This window comes from Cibotium barometz, chromosome 24 (genome assembly GCF_041138505.1).
Source record: "Cibotium barometz isolate CiBa-2024 chromosome 24, ASM4113850v1, whole genome shotgun sequence".
NCBI classification, from domain to species: Eukaryota; Viridiplantae; Streptophyta; class Polypodiopsida; order Cyatheales; family Cibotiaceae; genus Cibotium; species Cibotium barometz.
This window is the reverse complement of record NC_141069.1, coordinates 25,091,377-25,112,781: the sequence shown is the minus strand read 5'-3', so window position 1 is coordinate 25,112,781 and position 21,405 is coordinate 25,091,377. Positions and strand designations below refer to the sequence as shown.

The following is a 21,405-nucleotide window of genomic DNA, read 5'->3' as shown; positions in this document are numbered from 1 at the left end:
AAAGAAAGGTTTAAAAAAATGCTGAAAAAATAAGATAATTAACATGAAGAGCAATGAATGATTACAGTGGATGGCATGGACTCAAGCGATTGCACTTAAAACTTATTCACTCGTTGCTTCAACGATTGCTAGCACAATGGATAACAAGGACATAAAACTTCACAAACTTTAAATATTGATTGATTTGCAAAAATTATATACATCTCAACAGATTGTATCAAATATTGATTGTAGCGAAAATATACATCTCAATCCTCAATAGATTATATCAAGTTTATTTTACAAAAAAAACTATATCTTAAGAAAATGCTGGCATTAGATCAATGGCTAGTCGAAGCACTGCGTAAGGCTAAGCATTAATCTTTTTTAACATCTCAGAAAAGTCAAGTAGGTGTGTGCAATGCATGCAATGGAGGCTAGAGAGAAGATGTAAAGCAGGTTGGAGAGAACTGAGGATGGAGAAAAAGGTCGTAGGAAGAAAGGCAGGGTGGGAGAGAAAGTCAAGTAGGTGTGTGCAATGCATGCAATGGAGGCTAGAGAGAAGATGTAAAGCAGGTTGGAGAGAACTGAGGATGGAGAAAAAGGTCGTAGGAAGAAAGGCAGGGTGGGAGAGAAATGAGATTTAAAGTACACACGCTAGAGTGAGTTAACTCTCGTATTTAACGAAATTCTCGTCGCACTAACAATGTTGCCTAGTGGCATTTTTAGTGACACATAAAATGTCACTATAACAATGTTGCTTAACGACACACAAAATGCTACGAAACGACACTCGTGAGATTTTTTTAGTTTGGTAGTAGAATCCTTGTTCTAGCTAGGCCTTCTTGCTCTCTGGAGCCAAGCGAAGCGCAGCGATCATTGGAATGCAAGGCCATGAACATGAAAAGTGTCATTCAGACTTTTGTTGCGCACAAAAATACAAACATGACAATATTGCTTAGTGACGTGTATATTTAAATCCAAGCGAGGAGCAGTGTTCGAAAAAAACCAGGGTTTAGTGTAATTTGCACCTGCAACTTCTGAAAATTACCTTCAAATTTTTAACTTGAAGGTACAAAAACCTGCAAAATTTGGGAAATTTTAGAAGGAAAACCTCCAAAATTTGAGAAATTCTTCAATTAATAATTTCCCAAATTTCTAATGAAGGTTTTTAACTTTTTGGCAAAATTATTTTTTTCGAACACTGGCGAGGAGTGGCTTGTTTTCAATATATATTCCTCGTCTTGCAGGCAATCTCGCATTATAACACGCTTCCTAATTGCTCTACCCACCCACCTCAGTAGCCAGCAGTCACACAGGCAAATTAAACTCAAACTCCGTCGATCATACAAGCCAGCCACATCCAATTAATGGCTGCCAGCTATAACTTGCTTCTGGCCGCCGCGATGCTGCTGTTGGCCTCCTCTCCGCTCATGCTCCTCCAAGTGAGGGCTGCGGACGAAGACCCTCTGCAGGACTTCTGCGTGGCGGACGGCGGCCACATCACCCTCAACGGCCTCACTTGCAAGCCGACCAACCAGGTGCAGGCGGCCGACTTCAAGTCAACGCTCCTTCGGAATGCGAGCAACCTGGACAAAGGGCTGGGGCGTGGCTGTCAACCTGGCCAGCGCGGCCAACTTCCCCGGCCTCAACACGCAGGGCTTGTCCATCGCCCGCATCGACTTCCAGCCAACGGTCTCAACCCGCCCCACGTGCACCCCCGCGCCACCGAGGTGCTCTTCCTGGCCCAGGGCACGCTCAAGGTAGGCTTCGTCTCCACCGCCCCCAACAACACCCTCTTCCAGCAGACCCTATACGCCGGCGACCTCTTCGTCTTCCCCCGCGGCCTCGTTCACTTCCAACTGAACCCGGACAAGGACCAGCCGGCCCTGGCCATCTCCGCCCTCAACAGCCAGAACCCCGGCGTCTCGCAGCTGGCCGCCGCCCTCTTTGCCGCCTACCCGCCCCTCCCCGACCAGGTGCTCGAGACTGCCTTCGGCATCGACCAGGACGAGGTGAACCGCCTCACTGCTAGCGTCGAGGCCACCCTCTCTTAGCTTTAGAATTGGAGCTACACTTTTTGAGTCCACTTTTTTAGCCAGAGCCGATTTTTGTTTAAGGCCGTGGGAATAATATATATATATATATCTTAGAACTCCTGTAACAAAGAAAAGGTTACTTCTGTCACAACTTAATACGATTCTTAAATTTAAAAGCCATGCATGTGTAAGTATAAACTCTCTTGTACTCTGAAATTTATTTCTACCATGATCTTGGGTCTCTAAAGTTCATTTTAAAGTGTGGTAATACACAGTAACATCATGCACAAAATCTGATAGAGATACATCCATGGTATGCCTTGATTGTAACATGCACAAAATTTGATAGATACATTCATGGTATTCCTTGATTGTTCTCTAAAACATGCCTTTATAACATCATTTTTGCCACCCCTTTGAAAAACACGAACCATATATCCAAAGAACTTAAACATCAAGAATTGACCACCATAATAACAAAGAAGTTTAGCATCTACTCTTCTTCCTTGTCAAGCTTACCATCAATGAACATGATAGGAGCAATATATTTCTCAAATTGTGAACTTGGCATAGTTGGGGCCATCCACCAATACAAAGAGAATCGCTTGGCAGCGTTTGATCATGGAAGCTTTTCACAAACCACAGACATTGTTCATATTGACAGAGAGTAACGTCGTGATGATAACAATGTCCATTGCCTTGACATGAAGATAAGATAAGATCATGAAGATGCAAAGCTACATATATAAAACACAACTTTAAAGCCATTTTTTCCCTATGATAAATGATGCTAATTAGATACTCATGTTACTTCATATTTTGCTAGCCACCTCCCTTCTTGCATGCATGGATAATTGAATAAGAGTCTTAGCCACCTCTAATTTTAGTTCTCCAATTGGGACTAGGGATGAGGCTTTTCTTGGGCATCACACACTTGCAACAACAATCACACATCCATTGGCTATTTACTTAGCTCATATATAATATGGCACAGCCTCAGTTGTCTTACAAACTCATAAATAATCATGATGGGCTAGTATAAACATAAGATGCAATCAAGGATGGGTAGGCAAGGAGATGACAAGGGTATGATCAGGTAGCCATTGAGAATCTTCGATGGAGTGGCCTTTCTACTTGACTAAATATTCTTGGTGTTGTCTACTCATGGTGGAGAATGATTTCTAGTTCGATAATCTCATAATCTTCGCCCTAATAATGGAGGGTCATCATAGACTAGATACGCTGGAGGAGGGCCTATAAATGGTCTCAATAGACTAATGTGGAAGACTTATAAATATGCCAATGTGATGGAATATCAAGACAATAAGCATTGTAGTTAGTTTTTGTTAGAATCTTCAATGGGCCATAAAAGCTAGGGGCTAATTTAACTGTTGGGTTTCTTTCTATACTTTTGTGTCTTTGTTTTTCTACACAAAGCCATACATAATCACCTTCTTGAAAAGTGATTGCCTTGCATTTCTTGTTAGCTTGGTTGGCATATTGTGTTTGAGATTTGGCTATAGCTTCATCTACTCGTTCAAGTATACAGGTATGGTCTCTAGTGAAATCATTAGCCTCTAGGGATAATATATGAAAATCAAAAAGCATGTGGTGTCGACGATAAATTCTTACCATATACGAATTCTAAAGGAGACTTACTTGTAGAAGAGTGTGGTGTATTATTGTAAGCAAATTATAGCAAATGAAGATGTTGCTCCCAAGTAGCTACTGTAGAAATAGTGTAGGTCCTTGAAAAATGTAAAATGGTACTATCTCATTAGCGATGCCCGCTATTTTTGTCCTTAATAAAATAGTGTAGGTCCTTAATAAATCCAAAATGGTACTGCTCCCAGGGGAGGCTTTGACTCAAGAACACTAGAGACAAGCTGCTTTTGTAGCCATCGATACACCACATGGTGTGTAGCAGACTTCAAGGTAGGTTTCTCATCAATAGGCAGATTGTAGCAGAATCCTCCCTGGTGTGTCTTGAATTCCTTCTTGAAGAACTTTCTCCTACATGTCACTACATATTCCTTAAACTCCTTTTCAGAGGGGAGGCGGACCTGGTCAGCCATTTTGATTTCAACTAGCAAAGCTTGACCAAATTCTACAATTTGCAACCAAAAAACAAACACATGGAACCAATCTCTCATCTTCCTTTTGTCAGTTGGGAGATACTCTAAGGTGCGAACATTGTATAGCATCCCAACCAAATATGATTTTGCAGCATCCTTCACACATGCCATGCCAATAAGGTATAGCTTCTCCTCTATCGCTATGTGCTTGTCTGGTTCATGCCATGGTAGGGAGAGCAAAGCTTGCCAGTAAACCTCTCCATTGTGTGGGTCAGCCAGGTGCGTCATTTGTGTGCCTTATTTTGGTACAAAACCTCCACCTATTCTATAACCTTCTACTGACTGGCATCATCCATGTCCTTTGCTTTCTCCTCAATGCGTTGCTCCATCTCAGCTCTGAAAACAAGCTACGTCAAGATTTGAATTGGGATTCTATACCACCCCTTTTTCCCACACATATTTACGTTGCGAGTGAGTTTCTCTTTAATAAACGCACGATCCTCATCATCAAACTCCTCCAACAAAGTTCTTAAGTCTGACTCATCGAGCTGCCTCAATTGAAAAACCCTGTCTCTGAATATGCTCGGTACATATCCAAACTCATTGACCCTAAATATTCATATGGAATAGTCAGCATGTATAAAACGGTAAATCTTGAAAAAGAAATTACAAATATCATGGGCACACGTTCTTACTTGTTCAGTCTTGTCAGACAAAATAACAACTCCCCGGACATCACCTTTGTTGAAACTAACAAACTCACATTTCACAGAGCAATTCAAAGATATGTCCATACTAGGATAAACTTTGAAATTATAACACTGAATAATACCATGATTGATGCACTCCATGAAGGCCTTCCATATGTTGTTGGCCATCCAAGATATGCACCATCTTTCCACTCAAGAATGGGCCCCGTTCATTGTTAGTATGTAGGAGTGCCTCAAATTGGTCATTCACGGCCCTCCATGCATCCGTCCAAGACTGAATATGAGTCGATGTGACAGGTGATTCCTCCTCTTTTAGGTTGATCATACACACAATAAAGGATCTTCTACTAGGCATGTACCCACCCATCTTCTTGAATGACCGAGAAATTGGTCTCTCGGTGTTCAGGCTAAGCTTTCTTACTACCTTTGTGGGCACCATCTTGCAGAGCGATATCAATGGGGGATCGGTGGGGTGAAATCAACTGTGATCCTTGAAAGGAATCCTTGTGGGATTCTAGTTCTCATCATCTTCCCAAAAATATCTATTTTTTTGACCTGTTTGGCAGGTGTCCTTTGTGTTTGTCCCCTCTCTTTGGCTGCTCTGTGTCTCATCTTTGCCTTCCCTTTCTAGTTCTCATCATCTTCCCAAAAATCTCTATTTTTTGACCTGTTTGGAGGTGTCCTTTGTGTTTGTCCCCTCTCTTTGGCTGCTTTGTGTCCTTTTTGTTTGTCCCCTCTCTTTGGCTGCTTTGTGTCTGATCTACGCCTTGTGGGATTCTAGTTCTCATCATCTTCCCAAAAATCTCTATTTTTTTGACCTGTTTGGAGGTGTCCTTTGTGTTTGTCCCCTCTCTTTGGCTGCTTTGTGTCTCATCTACACCTTCCCTTTTAAGAACTTCCTCCCACTGCACAGCTTCCTCCAAATCAGGACTGCCCTTCATTCTGCTCCTCATGTGAGTGGTCCCATGGCTGCTATCATCCTGATAAAGGTTGACATCATCTCCCTCCACTGGTTTCTCCAAAGGTCCCATTCCATGGGCTGCAACATAGGTAATCTCGGAATGTTCGAGCTCTTCTTTATCTCCTTCTAAAATCACATTTCCACGCTCTTCAAAAATACCCCTCCGAGATGGAGCTGGGTTTGCATGTCTCTTCTCACTTCTGGTTCCATGATTTTCGACGTACGAAACAGATTTATGTTTTTTACCTCCTAGAAGAAGCTGAGATTCTCCCTCCATTTCACACACACTTGAAAATTGGGAGTAGAGATGACGGAGTGGATATCTAGAGGATTTGTTATCAATATTGCTTCCAGATGCAAGGCTCATTTTTGACAAACAGTATACTTCCACAATGGTTTTATATGTTCAAGATATTAACATTGTGCATTCATTCATAAATAACATCATATTGGGGAATATGGGAATTTTTCATAAGTTTGGGACATGTGGTCAAATCTTTGGATTAATCATAACTTGAATACCATTGCTCCAAATTGAGCGCTCTATAGCTCACGAGATCCCATTTTCCAAGCGCTTTCCAATGATAGGTCACATGATAGGGTTTTGAGAAACTTATAGGCACGTTATCCGCATCCCATCTTTTTACTATTTAAAAATGGGAATTGGAAAATTCTCAAACTCACAAATATAGTGTTAAATGGTGTGTCCATCGCCCGCATCGACTTCCAGCCCAACGGTCTCAACCCGCCCCACGTGCACCCCCGCGCCACCGAGGTGCTCTTCCTGGCCCAGGGCACGCTCAAGGTAGGCTTCGTCTCCACCGCCCCCAACAACACCCTCTTCCAGCAGACCCTATACGCCGGCGACCTCTTCGTCTTCCCCCGCGGCCTCGTTCACTTCCAACTGAACCCGGACAAGGACCAGCCGGCCCTGGCCATCTCCGCCCTCAACAGCCAGAACCCCGGCGTCTCGCAGCTGGCCGCCGCCCTCTTTGCCGCCTACCCGCCCCTCCCCGACCAGGTGCTCGAGACTGCCTTCGGCATCGACCAGGACGAGGTGAACCGCCTCACTGCTAGCGTCGAGGCCACCCTCTCTTAGCTTTAGAATTGGAGCTACACTTTTTGAGTCCACTTTTTTAGCCAGAGCCGATTTTTGTTTAAGGCCGTGGGAATAATATATATATATATATCTTAGACCTCCTGTAACAAAGAAAAGGTTACTTCTGTCACAACTTAATACGATTCTTAAATTTAAAAGCCATGCATGTGTAAGTATAAACTCTCTTGTACTCTGAAATTTATTTCTACCATGATCTTGGGTCTCTAAAGTTCATTTTAAAGTGTGGTAATACACAGTAACATCATGCACAAAATCTGATAGAGATACATCCATGGTATGCCTTGATTGTAACATGCACAAAATTTGATAGATACATTCATGGTATTCCTTGATTGTTCTCTAAAACATGCCTTTATAACATCATTTTTGCCACCCCTTTGAAAAACACGAACCATATATCCAAAGAACTTAAACATCAAGAATTGACCACCATAATAACAAAGAAGTTTAGCATCTACTCTTCTTCCTTGTCAAGCTTACCATCAATGAACATGATAGGAGCAATATATTTCTCAAATTGTGAACTTGGCATAGTTGGGGCCATCCACCAATACAAAGAGAATCGCTTGGCAGCGTTTGATCATGGAAGCTTTTCACAAACCACAGACATTGTTCATATTGACAGAGAGTAACGTCGTGATGATAATAATGTCCATTGCCTGACATGAAGATAAGATAAGATCATGAAGATGCAAAGCTACATATATAAAACACAACTTTAAAGCCATTTGCCAACCAAGCCAACAAGAAATGCAAGGCAATCACTTTTCAAGAAGGTGATTATGTATGGCTTTGTGTAGAAAAACAAAGACACAAAAGTATAGAAAGAAACCCAACAGTTAAATTAGCCCCTAGCTTTTATGGCCCATTGAAGATTCTAACAAAAACTAACTACAATGTTTATTGTCTTGATATTCCATCACATTGGCATATTTATAAGTCTTCCCACATTAGTCTATTGAGACCATTTATAGGCCCTCCTCCAGCGTATCTAGTCTATGATGACCCTCCATTATTAGGGCGAAGATTATGAGATTATCGAACTAGAAATCATTCTCCACCATGAGTAGACAACACCAAGAATATTTAGTCAAGTAGAAAGGCCACTCCATCGAAGATTCTCAATGGCTACCTGATCATACCCTTGTCATCTCGTTGCCTACCCATCCTTGATTGCATCTTATGTTTATACTAGCCCATCATGATTATTTATGAGTTTGTAAGACAACTGAGGCTGTGCCATATTATATATGAGTTAAGTAAATAGCCAATGGATGTGTGATTGTTGTTGCAAGTGTGTGATGCCCAAGAAAAGCCTCATCCCTAGTCCCAATTGGAGAACTAAAATTAGAGGTGGCTAAGACTCTTATTCAATTATCCATGCATGCAAGAAGGGAGGTGGCTAGCAAAATATGAAGTAACATGAGTATCTAATTAGCATCATTTATCACAGGTTACTTGTAGAAGAGTGTGGTGTATTATTGTAAGCAAATTATAGCAAATGAAGATGTTGCTCCCAAGTAGCTACTGTAGAAATAGTGTAGATCGTTGAAAAATGTAAAATGGTACTATCTCATTAGCGATGCCCGCTATTTTTGTCCTTAATAAAATAGTGTAGGTCCTTAATAAATCCAAAATGGTACTGTCTCATAAAGCGACGCCCTCTATTTTTGTCTCTAATTTTTTTCCATTTACTAAAGGGGGGTATTCCTTCTAATGGACCAAGACTATTATTGTGGTATAAATATATGAAAGTATATAAACCATGGGCAAATTTGTTAACATCTCTATTTTATAAATTGACATATAGTGTATTTTGGCGTAAGGAGAAACTTGTAAAATAGAAATTGGCTAAAGAATGGCCTCTATTTTTATCATTTTTCTTACTAAAGGCTACATTGACAAAGGTCTCGGCCCTCTGATGACAAGTGGAGGAGCATTGTCGCTTATGAGGAATTGGTTTTCAGGTATATTCACTACCCTACCTCTCCATAAAAAAAGTGCATCTTTTACTATATCAAAGTTTGGCAAAGAAACATTTTGAGAGAATAAAAGATAGGAAAAGCCATAGCTCCTTTCTTGTTCCTCTACTCCCCCCCCCCCCCAACAAATCACACACACACAGAAGAAAATATTCTTCATTAGTCACTAAAGTGAAGTGTCAATCTATATTGAACTACAAATCAACCTCAAAGTGGAGCCTGATATTTACAAGAAAGAAGGGGGCATCCCTCTCTGCTGGCTAGCTACTCTCGGATGAGAATATAGTAGGGAAGGATAAGGGAAAAGTCACACTGGTGGTCGGGAGTGGTTATAGAGTGAGCACAAACAAGGGAGCAGGGGGCCGGGGCTAATGCATCTGCACCAACAAGTGAAGAGAAGAAGGAATCTGTAAGTTTTGCTCAAGATGATTGGGCATGGAGTGTATATTGTAGTTATGACCCTTCTCTTCATGATGTATGCATGTCAGTGGAAGAATCGAGGCTTGGTACTTTGACAGTGGTGCTAGTATACACATTACATCACAAAAAGGTTTGTTCTCATCTCTGGAATCTGTCCCAAGCACAGGAACCATCACATGTGCAAATGGTTCCTCATTTCCTGTCAAAGGAGTTGGTAGAGTCACTGCTGTAAATGTGGGCGCATTTACTCTTTCGAAAGTTTTACATGTGCCAGGCATTAAGAAGAACTTGTTGTTAGTTTTAGCCTTAGCCTTGTCACGCTTGACGATAAAATTTATGGATGACAGATGTACAATTCAGGATAGAAATGATGGTTATTCTATCATTCCCTCATGTACCTTGTTTCATGGCCTATATATAAGATGGATGTATTTGAGAAGTTGCAGCATGTTGCTTGCTTTGTCTCTATGACTAGTGCTATGAACGATGCAAAATTATGGCATGCTCGATTTGGCCATCTGAATTATGGCAGTTTGTTACGCGTTTTCAAAGGCATGATATGGTGTCTGAGTTGCCAACTCTTGAGACCCCTACTAGACATGTATGTGAGGGGTGTATTCTTGGTAAAATGCATCGGGCATCATTTCCAAAGGATGGATAGGTGAGAGCTATTAAGAAATTACAGCTTCTATATATAGTGATGAATGTGGTCCTATGAGGATACCATCTATTGGGGGATATCTCTACTTCATCACTTTTATTGACGATTACTCCACATATAGCTAAGAAGAAGTCAAAGGTTTTTATATGCATGGCTGAAAATGCATGTGAATGTAAAGTTGCCACCCTTCGTTCAGATCGATGGGGGGGAGTATACGTCCAAGGAATTTCATGCATATATGGCTAAAAAATGCATAAGATATCAATGTACAATGCCATACACAAACCAAAGCAAAATGGTGTGGCTGAGAGGAAGAATAGGTCTCTCATGTGAAGATGGCACGATGTATGGTGAAAGCCCAAGATTTACCTCATGGTTTTTGGTTAGAGGCAACTATGTACACAAACTATGTGTTGTACAAATGCCCTACTACCAAGGCCTTGCAGTCTAAAACTCCTTATGAAACTTGGCATGAAGCTTTTCGTAAAGCTTTGGGCTCACTGCCTTTGCAGGATTGATCGGCCATGCCCTGTACATTTTCACGTCATCACTCCAGGGTGGGTTTGTAGCATTATATCCTAGTGATGTGTATGAACACACTTAGGACCACCGGGGCATTTTTTTCCCTCACTAGGAGGTTTTTTCCCCTGTGCGTATGTACACCCTCTTATCTACTCATTTTGGGGTGTGTACTTATCTTTTGTATCTAACACACATTTGTTCATTCTATTCTAGTGAGTTTGTGTGCTCTCAAGTTTCTCTATCTTGTGTGTGTGCATTGTTAAAACCCTAACCCTGATTCCAATAGTCGGGTCCTATAATCTATCTTTTTTGCGAGAGCTGCAAATAGTGAGCACGTGCTACTTTTTTTGTGGTACATTGCGAGCAAATGATCGAGAGAGAGAGAGAGAGAGAGAGAGAGAGAGAGAGAGAGAGAGAGAGAGAGAGAGAGAGAGGGAGGGGGAGGGGGAGGGGGAGGGAGCGAATCCACTTGTGCTTGTAACAAAAGAATGCAATCATGACACAAAGGAATACATGAGAAGAGAATTATGATATGTTTAAATGTGAACTTGAATGAAGATTTAAAGAAACAATCTTCTTTACATGTTAACAACAAATGAATTCTCATTTCTCTTTTTCTCAAAAAGTTCAAAAGCCAAATCAATCACCAAGGCATCCTAAAGACTATCCAAAATAGACCAAGAAAATGGGAAGTACAATCTTCTTTCCAAGCAATTGAACTCCTAAAGAGGGTAGGCAAAAAAAAGGAGTAACCAAGCTGTGAAATACTAACACAGAAGGCTCTCTATGTAGACAACAAATGTAAATACAATGGACATAAATATAATGTGAACATAATGGATCATAACCCAGTGCACTACAACGCATAAGGGTATCAAATCTACAAGGACAACATCCATACAACTTTACAAGTGAATTTTCTTTCCATACACAATGCTAAAAACCACGATACATGAAGGACATTATATACCTCTCCCACATATGGACATAGAAGTCACTCATAGATTACTTCATCATTTTCTATCAAGATCACATGTCAATCCATGTCTGCAGTAGCTAGCCCTAGTGTGGCCGTCCAACATGGGTGAAGAGGGACACAATGTACTTGCAAAGCTTTTGACCTCTTTGATAGCCCCCCCTCCTTGGATGATCTTTTCTTTTAACCGAATCCTCAGATGGCACACTACACACACAACAATCAACACACATGTTACTAGTGAAGAAGGTTTAATGTTCATATTCTTTATGAGATTACCAATATTCTCACTTGTCATGAATGAGATCAAGCTCAATGTCAAACTCATCTCCGAGTTCCATTTGTCTCACTTGATCATAATGAAGCTCAAGGTCTCTCTTAGGAGCAGAAGAACGTACAAATGAAGCTCAAGGTCTCTCTTAGGAGCAGAAGAACGTACAAATGCAGTTGAGAAGAGACATGTCACCTGCCCCAATCAACACACCAAACTTTAGAGGTCTACTCTTTGTTCACAATGAGAAAATGGGAGACATCACATACAGTAATTACCTTTGTTGCCATTTTCCCTTTTTTCCGTCCAATGGTGGCAGGTGTGCACTGGACCACCTCTGCTGATGGAAGAGCATGAATCCCTTCTGTCCAGCACAAGACTCAACCTTATGTGCCTCTTCCATTGTGTACAAGGACACAAAGAATCTAGTATCAGTCATGTAAAAGTTTGCTAACTTGAATGTTGCTGCATGCAAGTCCACATCAACCCGATTCCACTTGGGCACCTTCGTTTGAGAGAAGCCCTCCACCATGGTATTTGAAGGAAATCAGCAAACACCATGTCCACATAGTAGTCTACCATCTTTCCCCTTACGTTCCCCCTGGTACAAATGACATTCAATCCTTCCAAAAATAATTGCCATCATATCCGATGGCACCACAAGGCTCTGTATATCACGAGCGAGGTCAATAACATTGATACAATATGCCAACACTGTGCCTGTACATAGTAGCATAAAATCAACCAATGATTCAGTCTATTTGGGAATCAAATTCAATCAACCACCTATGCAATCTCTAGGATCTTACTAGAAGGTACTAGGTGGGTCTTGAGTGCTCTATCTACTCGGCTCCAATGCCTTTTGAACTATATCTCTACCCAGGTTCACAGGTGGTGTGACAAATGTACCACTTGAGTGATAGGTCTCCGTATGCGAGGTGGGAAGGCTGGTTCTACCAGAATAAAAGCCACATCATTTATCCTCGCCAAAACCAGGCCTTTAGAAACAAACACTTGCTTCTATGATGGGTTCACAATGTACCTCAGCAGTGGTCTCCCGATCTTGCGAAATCACCAATAAATTCATATGTCTCCTACAAGTCAATTTTTTCAGGAGCCTCATTATAGTCAAGGTCTAGCCACCATGGGCAATGTTCCCTCTCTATGGGTAGACAATGCTTGAAAGCATGACACTAATATTAAGCGCACACACACAAACACTTAAATGTCCCAACTTTAAACAAGAAATGTCAAAACTTAATCGGCCCAATGACATATCTTCGTACATGTAAGTTGGAGTATCCACTAATGTCCAAACTACTCCCAGGGGAGGCATTGACTCAAGAACACTAGAGACAAGCTGCTTTTGTAGCCATCGATACACCACATGGTGTGTAGCAGACATGGTAGGGAGAGCAAAGCTTGCCAGTAAGCCTCTCCATTGTGTGGGTCAGCCAGGTGCGTCATTTTGTGTGCCTTATTTTTGTACAAAACCTCCACCTGTTCTATAACCTTCTAATGACTAGCATCATCCATGTCCTTTGCTTTCTCCTCAATGCGTTGCTCCATCTCAGCTCTGAAAACAAGCTATGTCAAGATTTGAATTGGGATTCTATACCACCCCTTTTTCCCACGCATATTTACGTTGCAAGTGAGTTTCTCTCCAATAAACGCACGGTCCTCATCATCAAACTCCTCCAACAAAGTGCTTAAGTCTGACTCATCGAGTTGCCTCAATTGAAAAACCCTGTCTCTGAATATGCTTGGTACATATCCAAACTCATTGACCCTAAATATTCATATGGAATAGTCAAAATGTATAAAACGGTGAATCTTGAAAAAGAAATTACAAATATCATGGGCACACGTTCTTACTTGCTCAGTCTTGTCAGACAAAATAACAACTCCCCGACATCACCTTTGTTGAAACTAACAAACTCACATTTCACAGAGCAATTCCAAGATATGTCCATACTAGGATAAACTACAACATGTACCAAAATAGTGAAGACCAAGCATTGTTACAAAAGAATTCCAAAACTTTGAAATTATAACACTGAATAATACCATGATTGATGCACTCCATGAAGGCCTTCTATCTGTTGTTGGGGCCATCCAAGATATGCACCATCTTTCCACTCAAGAATGGGCCCCGCTCATTGTTAGTATGTAGGAGTGCCTCAAATTGGTCATTCACTGCCCTCCATGCATCCGTCCAAGACTAAATATGAGTCGATGTGACAGGTGATTCCTCCTCTTTTCGGTTGATCATACACACAATAAAGGATCTTCTACTAGGCATGTACCCACCCATCTTCTTGAATGACCGAGAAATTGTTCTCTCGGTGTTCAGGCTAAGCTTTCTTATTACTACCTTTGTGGGCACCAACTTGCAGAGCGATATCAATGGGGGATCGGTGGGGTGAAATCAACTATGATCCTTGAAAGGAATCCTTGTGGGATTCTAGTTCTCATCATCTTTCCAAAAATCTCTATTTTTTTGACCTGTTTGGAGGTGTCCTTTGTGTTTGTCCCCTCTCTTTGGCTGCTTTGTGTCTCATCTACACCTTCCCTTTCAAGAACTTCCTCCCACTGCACAGCTTCCTCCAAATCAGGACTGCCCTTCATTCTGCTCCTCATGAGTGGTCCCATGGCTGCTATCATCCTGATAAAGGTTGACGTCATCTCCCTCCACTGGTTTCTCCAAAGGTCCCATTCCATGGCCCGCAACATAGGTAATCTCGGAATGATCGAGCCCTTCTTCATCTCCTTCTAAAATCACATTTCCACGCTCTTCAAGAATACCCCTCCGAGATGGAGATGGGTTTGCATGTCTCTTCTCACTTCTGGTTCCATGATTTTCGACGTACGAAACAGATTTATGTTTTTTACCTCCTAGAAGAAGCTGAGATTCTCCCTCCATTTCACACACACTTGAAAATTGGGAGTAGAGATGACGGAGTGGATATCTACAGGATTTGTTATCAATATTGCTTCCAGATGCAAGGCTCATTTTTTTACAAACAGTATCATTAGGAACTCAATGGAGTCTTCTTGGGCCCTTTTATTTGGCAGTTTAAGGGAGTCAAACCTTTTCTCTTAAGAAGAAACGTTTTCTAATTTGAAGCTTCAAAACGGTTACTTTATTCGAATTTGAATTTTGGGGGGAAAATGGAATTTAAAATCTAGCGGATAAAACCATATCATGTAACATATCTATGGAAAGCTCTTGATGCATAGATCACGGATTTGTAATCTCCGCTCAAATCGGAGCTTGTATGTAGAAGTTATGGAGGTCCGAAAATTGTAAAATTGTCCCCCCCTTTTGGGGGGGAAAGTGCACCCTTTGACCACTCTTACACCTCTCTTACAAACCCATGGTTTTTGCTTACCTGGCGGGCTCCTTTTTTTCAAAAAGTTAAACGTTTCCATAACCTCATGGCAAATTAAAGGGCCCAAAAAGACTCCATTGAGTTCCTAATGACTTCCACAATGGTTTTATATGTTCAAGATATTAACGTTGTGCATTCATTCATAAATGGATAAATAAACACAACAGAATATTCCCTTACTGACACTTGAGGCTAGCAGCCACCGCCAACAACCAATTTTTTTGGTAAAAGAACATTCTTTAATGCACAAATTTAATATCGGCCACCTCCCCAAATAAATGAAGTCAGATGGCCACCACCAAGTGGCACCCACCGAATTCAATCCTATTGAACAACATATCATCTACATATCTTCCATCATTTTTCAAAACAATGGATCTCACAGAGTGCAAGGGGATTTCAATCAAGTACATTGTGCACATCTACATGTAAGTATCAAACTAAAAAATTATCTTCTTTACTGTGTATGCTAGAAGTTCATTTTTTAATTCCTTGTTAACCCATGACACAGACATTGAGATGTACTATGTTTTACGTCATTAATTTAAATATTCTGAGTCATGGGCCGGGCTTGTCGTCGGCACCATATGTTAAGGATAAAGGGATTGGGTGATCGCCGATGAGAGGCGCACCTTGAATATCAGCAGGGTAAGGGTTAGGATCGACCGGCCATGTATGGGCGCCCATGTGTGAACGGCCAAGTCACCTATAAGAGTCAAATGTAACCCTAAAACCCTCATTCTCATGTGTTGTGAATACAAGAGTGCTCTTGCCTTATCTCCTTGGTTTCCTTCTCCTGCATGTGAGAGAGAGAGAGAGAGAGTGAGAGAGAGCGATCGAGCACTGTGTAGTGGCACGGCGGCGGAGAGGCGATAGAGCGGCGGAGAGGCGATAGAGCGGCGACGACAGCTCCTTCTTCACTCTGCGACGCGGGAATCCTTCACAGAGGCGGTTAGAGCGGTGTGACACACCTTTGCATTCTGTTGAGCTTGCTTTCCTGGTTGTACCATTCATGGCTCGCATACGGTGTTTGGCAAGTCCCCAGCTACGACTTGTGCGATAAAAGCGCACATTTTTTGCGCCGCTGTCGGGGAGTTGCCCCCTGCACCAAGCTCCAGTTTGCAACTCGGGCTGCTGCCTGAAGTTTAATTTACACTGCAGGAAAGCGACTGTGTGTTTGTTGTTGAGGTGTTTCCGTGTTTTGCAATCTGTTTTTGCAATTTGTCTTCTGCATTTCTGTTCTTTTGTTATTTTTCCGCTCCGCGTGTGGGCGTGCGTTTTGTTATCTGGTTTTTTGCCTTTTCTGCGTGTGAGGGGGGATTTCTGAATCCCCAGACCTGTGTTGTGTGCGAACCGCGCTGCGGCCAAGGCTGAAACCTAGAAAGAAACCCCAGAAAACTTATCTCAAAAAATAAAAAATAAAAAATAATAATTTCAAAAAAAATAAAAAAATAAAAAATAAAAATTTTATTTTATTTTTAAAGAAAAAATCAAACGTGTGGAGAGGAAAGATTTTTTAATTGGAGAAAAAAATTTTGAAAAGAAAAACCCCCAATTGACCCCAACCCCAGCCTCGATCTCGGTCTTTTGATATATATATATAGGAGAGTGAGCCTCCATAGCTTTCTTTTTAGTGAGAGCTTATGGGAAGTTGTGCCCTATATGTAGCCCACTCCCCAAGGAGTAAAGTGAGCATGTGGGATAAAGCCCTCACTTTACTCCCCAAGGAGTAAAGTGAGCATGTGGGATATAGCCCTCACCCTTTCCTCCACAAGCAAATAGGCTTTTGCCCCTTCCCCCATAGGGAAACGGACTGTTTTAAGGACCACGAGAGCTCCGGATAGGCAAACACGGTGCTGTAAAGCACGCTAGGACCCTTTGAACGATACGCTCGTTTCGAGCTATCACACGTCCTAGTCCAGGTTCGACCGTAAGTAAGGGGGTCAAAAACGAGTTAAAAACAATCTAAAAACAATATAAAAACAAGTAAAAAAGGGACGCAAAACACCTAAGAAACCACTTGTGTGGGTTTTAAGGGTAGTTACCAACGCACGTAGGGTACCCACGTCACATGCATCTACGTTCTGGTCGGGTGCTAGAGCCTAAGCCACTAGAAAGCGTTTCAGTTTACGCAGGCTCACACCATCCCTCCACGTTAGCATTTTGGCCTTCGGCTAGAACCCAAGGGAGTGCAACCCAAGATCCACGAATAGTGGATAGTGACTCGTCCTGTGACTCAGAAGCCATGGAAGGGCACCCTACCAAGAACCCTGAGGAGACAAGCCAAAACATGCCAGTTTGGGCTCCACAACCCGGATCTAGCATGTTTAGTCGTCTAATAGAGACCTTTAGTAGAGCTACACGCTCTAAACATGCGACAAGCGAAGTAAATGAGGAAGGAGGGGTAGTAGATTCGCCATTCACATCTTATGTAGACCCTACCCTCCCAAAGAGTGTCCATGTGGATATTCTACTCACTTTGTTTAATGAGGCCCTACTGAGCTACCACCTTCATATGCTCTTCCTAAAGTAGAGGTCCCTAGAAGCCAATCCATAGGAAGTGACATTGCGTCCACTTCAAGAGAACCGTTTGGCACACCAAGTCTGGATGGGATATTTCTCAATGAAAATTGGGAATATGATCTACACACAGAGACTCTAACTGACCTATACACGGGTTACACATACCATGTAGGTTGGTTAGAAGTCCTACGATCTACATCTAGCGCCACTAATCTAGAGGAGCAACAACAAATGATATGTGAGGTTATTCATAGAATTATCCAAATTAAGAGGCAAAATAGGGAAGTGAACTTAGTTTCCACTGGCCCTATGAGATTTTTGGATACGGGCAAGGCCAAACAACCAACCCTATCACAATTGGAGACTCCCTCGGTGAGTCCCATAGACCCTTCGTATGTTGTTTCGCCTGGAGTCTCAATGCAGGTTAAGCCCACGAGCAGTAACTTTAGCTTTCCAACCTTGGCTCAACTTTCCATTAAGGAATCCACAATGCCTACCCCAATGATGAGCATGACAGAAAGCGCACCTGTTACCACTGTAGTTAGTACGACACCGCTACCTAGTGGAACAGTACCTACAACAGTGCGTGCCAGTGCCTATCGACCCTATGTACCTATCGCTACTCATGCTCATGTAGCTCCTACGCCTCTTAGTATGCCAATGGCGTATGCTCCGCGATCGCCTTATCATAACCCTTATCCAAGAGGAGCTAGGCCTAGTCACATATCATATCCTACGTCATTTGCCAACATACTCAGACCAACACCAACTCCTATCAGCCAAGCTATCCCAGAAGTGCCTTCACCAGCTATGCTTGCTCACCTAGGTGATCTCGCAGCGTTTGCTCAGACGATCGGACGATCTATTGCGGAAAACATGCGGGAGAGAGAACCTAGAAGCAAGGCAGTACAAGTGGCTAAGCTCACTCAAAACTTCAGTGGGGTAACGAGGATGTTAGGAAGCACATTGAAGTCTTTGAACACGTGTGTGATTCCTTGGAAGAGCACAATGAGCTGCATAAGTGTAAAGACTTAGGCTTAACCTTGAGTGTGGGAAGGCCGGAGATTGGTATCGAACCTTAAGAGTTGAAGAGCGCACTCACTACCCCACTCTCAAGAGATTGTTCTTGAAAGAATACATACGTGAGGGTGTGCTTTGGGGAGTAGCATCTCAACTCCAAAAAGCTGAACGCGAGGAAGAGGAGTCAGTGAGAGACTTTATTAGTCAATTGAAGCATCTAAATTCTCGCTGCACTCCCGATGAGCGCTTCAATAATAACCAACTGCTCGATAGATTCATCCGAGGATTGCACCACGAGGACATTTACAATGGCCTAGTCATTAGAGGTCTTACAACGTGGGAAGCAGTCAGTGCCAATGCAATCCAGTTAGAAGACAACTTGATGATTGCAAGTAAAAAGGTGTCTTCGGAGACAAAATCCGTTAGTTCGCAAGTATCTGGACACGAGCTAATGACAGTAAAACCTATTGCCAAGGAGCCCAAGATATCTGAAATGTCTGTGAGTGACCGACCTTACTAAGGCTCTCCAAGAATACTTTAGGGGTAATCGAGCTCCTCAAAATAGCCATATGTACCCAAGGAGAGAGCAACAATGGTGTTCGGTGTGCTTAGGACCACATAGCACGAGTGAATGTCCCACATTCAGAGTCAAATTCAATGGGAATTGTAATGCATGTGGTAAGTACGGCCATCAATCTAAAGATTGCCTAGTACTTAAGCGAATGTTGGCAAATCAGGCACCACTAGCCTGGTCAAACACACCTCAAGTACCCACGCTGATGCCTGCACAACCTGTCGAGCAACCGTCATAGCACATAGTTCCAAGGAATCCGAATGTAGTCCAGTCTGTGCCGTTACCACCGCCAGTGCTAGGACCACAACCTCCACATCCAAGGATTACCCCAATAAACCAGATGGGTTGTGAGTCACATAGTGCATGTGGGGATTATGAAGAGGAGATAGACCCCACTGCTCCATATAGGATTGATACGTTTGAAATGATTCCCCAGTACTACATGGAGGATCATTTCGGGCAAGTCAAGCATGTATATCAAGCGGCTGCTCTCGCCACAAGAGGGCAAAACCTTAATACCTTGGCGAGGAGACCACCTCTTCAATGCTATGAGTGTGGTGGACCGCATCGTGTAGCGGAGTGCCCTAATAGGCTACAGAAGATCGCTACTCAGATGCAACCAAATCAAGGGAGCACATCGGGAATGCCGGTACTTACATGTAATCGTTGTGGCATAGATCATTTGATTGCTCAATGTCCACATAATCCTAATGCACCCAAGATTATGCCATTGAATTTGGTTGAGGTCGCCAATGAGGCACGAGGAACCACCCCCGTTGTACCCCCGAATGTAGTTACACGGTCAATGCTTCAAAATCAAAACTACATTCTTGAAGAGAGGGATACCGCATCAATCGCTCAGGCAAAGAAAAAGAAAACACGGCGGAAGAGATCACTTAATGCCACGAGCTCCAAGCCTAGTTCAAAGACTAACATAGGAACGGGAGACGACCCCGTGTATATGAATGATCGTGAAGATGGTTCTGATTCAATAGAAACCATGGGGACCAAAGCCACTAGGAACCCACTCAGGGAGCTCAATGAAGGAGAATCAAGCGAGTACATAAATAAGGGGAAACAGAAGGAAACTTCCTCGGCCCCACAACCAAGTCAGTTAATGCCCTCTCGACCACCCAAACTGACTGAGATTCCCCAAGACAAGCCACATGGGCCAAAAACCTCAAGAAAAAGATTGGAACTTACCCAAACCCAGTTGAGGAGATTGAACAAGTGCAACACTTAAGGGGTTTGGTGGAAGAAACACAAAGAGAACTGGAGCCAAACCCAAGAAAAATCAAAATTCCAGACACAGTGTTTCCTACGCAAGTTCAGCCTCACAGGAACCATAAACCGTTAGCTATACCTAGTATCATTCAGGAAGAAAGTGAGGATAGGACATCAGGAAGTGGGCAAACACCCTTCTTGTTGGAAAGAATGTTTAGTGAGGGAATGCCTGACCCCATTGAAGAGGAAGTGATTCCATCTTCACCAGTTCCTAGTCAAGGAGGGAATGCCTGACCCCATTGAAGAGAAAGTGATTCCATCTTCACCAGTTCCTAGTCAAGGAGCGATATCTCGAAAAGTACCATTGAATGTGTCTAAGCTAATGGATTTCATGTCCTCTGAAATCAGAACCACAATCATATCAAAATTATACGGAGATCCTGAGCTATTCTTAGCTCTTCGGGAATTTCTCAATGGAGAACTAAAGGCGGGGCTACCACAATTTGCAAATATGGATAGACCTGACACGCTTCAAGATGAAGGGGAGCATTGGGATCTACAACCCAACTTAGATGAAGATTCGGTCGTTGAAATACCTGTTAACAAGTTGGGACAGTACTTTGAAGGTGACGAATCCAATGCAACCCTCCCCATTACTACCAAGGGAATCCTTGACGGTGGTGCTGGAGTGAGCATTGTGACTAAAAACTGTTGGGAATCTATGGGGAGACCTCACCTCGAAGTCACAAACATAGTGGTCAAGATGGCAAACGGAACTATTGCTAAACCTATTGGAATGTTAAGGGACCTTAAGATCAAGGTTCTGGGATACAAGGTAAAACATACCTTCATTGTAATGGATTTCTCCAAGCATCCTATGTCATATCAAATGATCTTAGGATGTCCTTTCATGAGGGAAGCACAAATGGTGCATGACTGGTCAAAAAACCATGTCT

General features: G+C 42.5%; 1 pseudogene; it reads left to right on the top strand.

Moving 5' to 3' along the window:
* Positions 1–1,349: 1,349 nt before the first annotated feature.
* LOC147625073 (germin-like protein 8-2 pseudogene) lies at positions 1,350–2,036 on the top strand (annotated as a pseudogene).
* Positions 2,037–21,405: the final 19,369 nt, after the last annotated feature.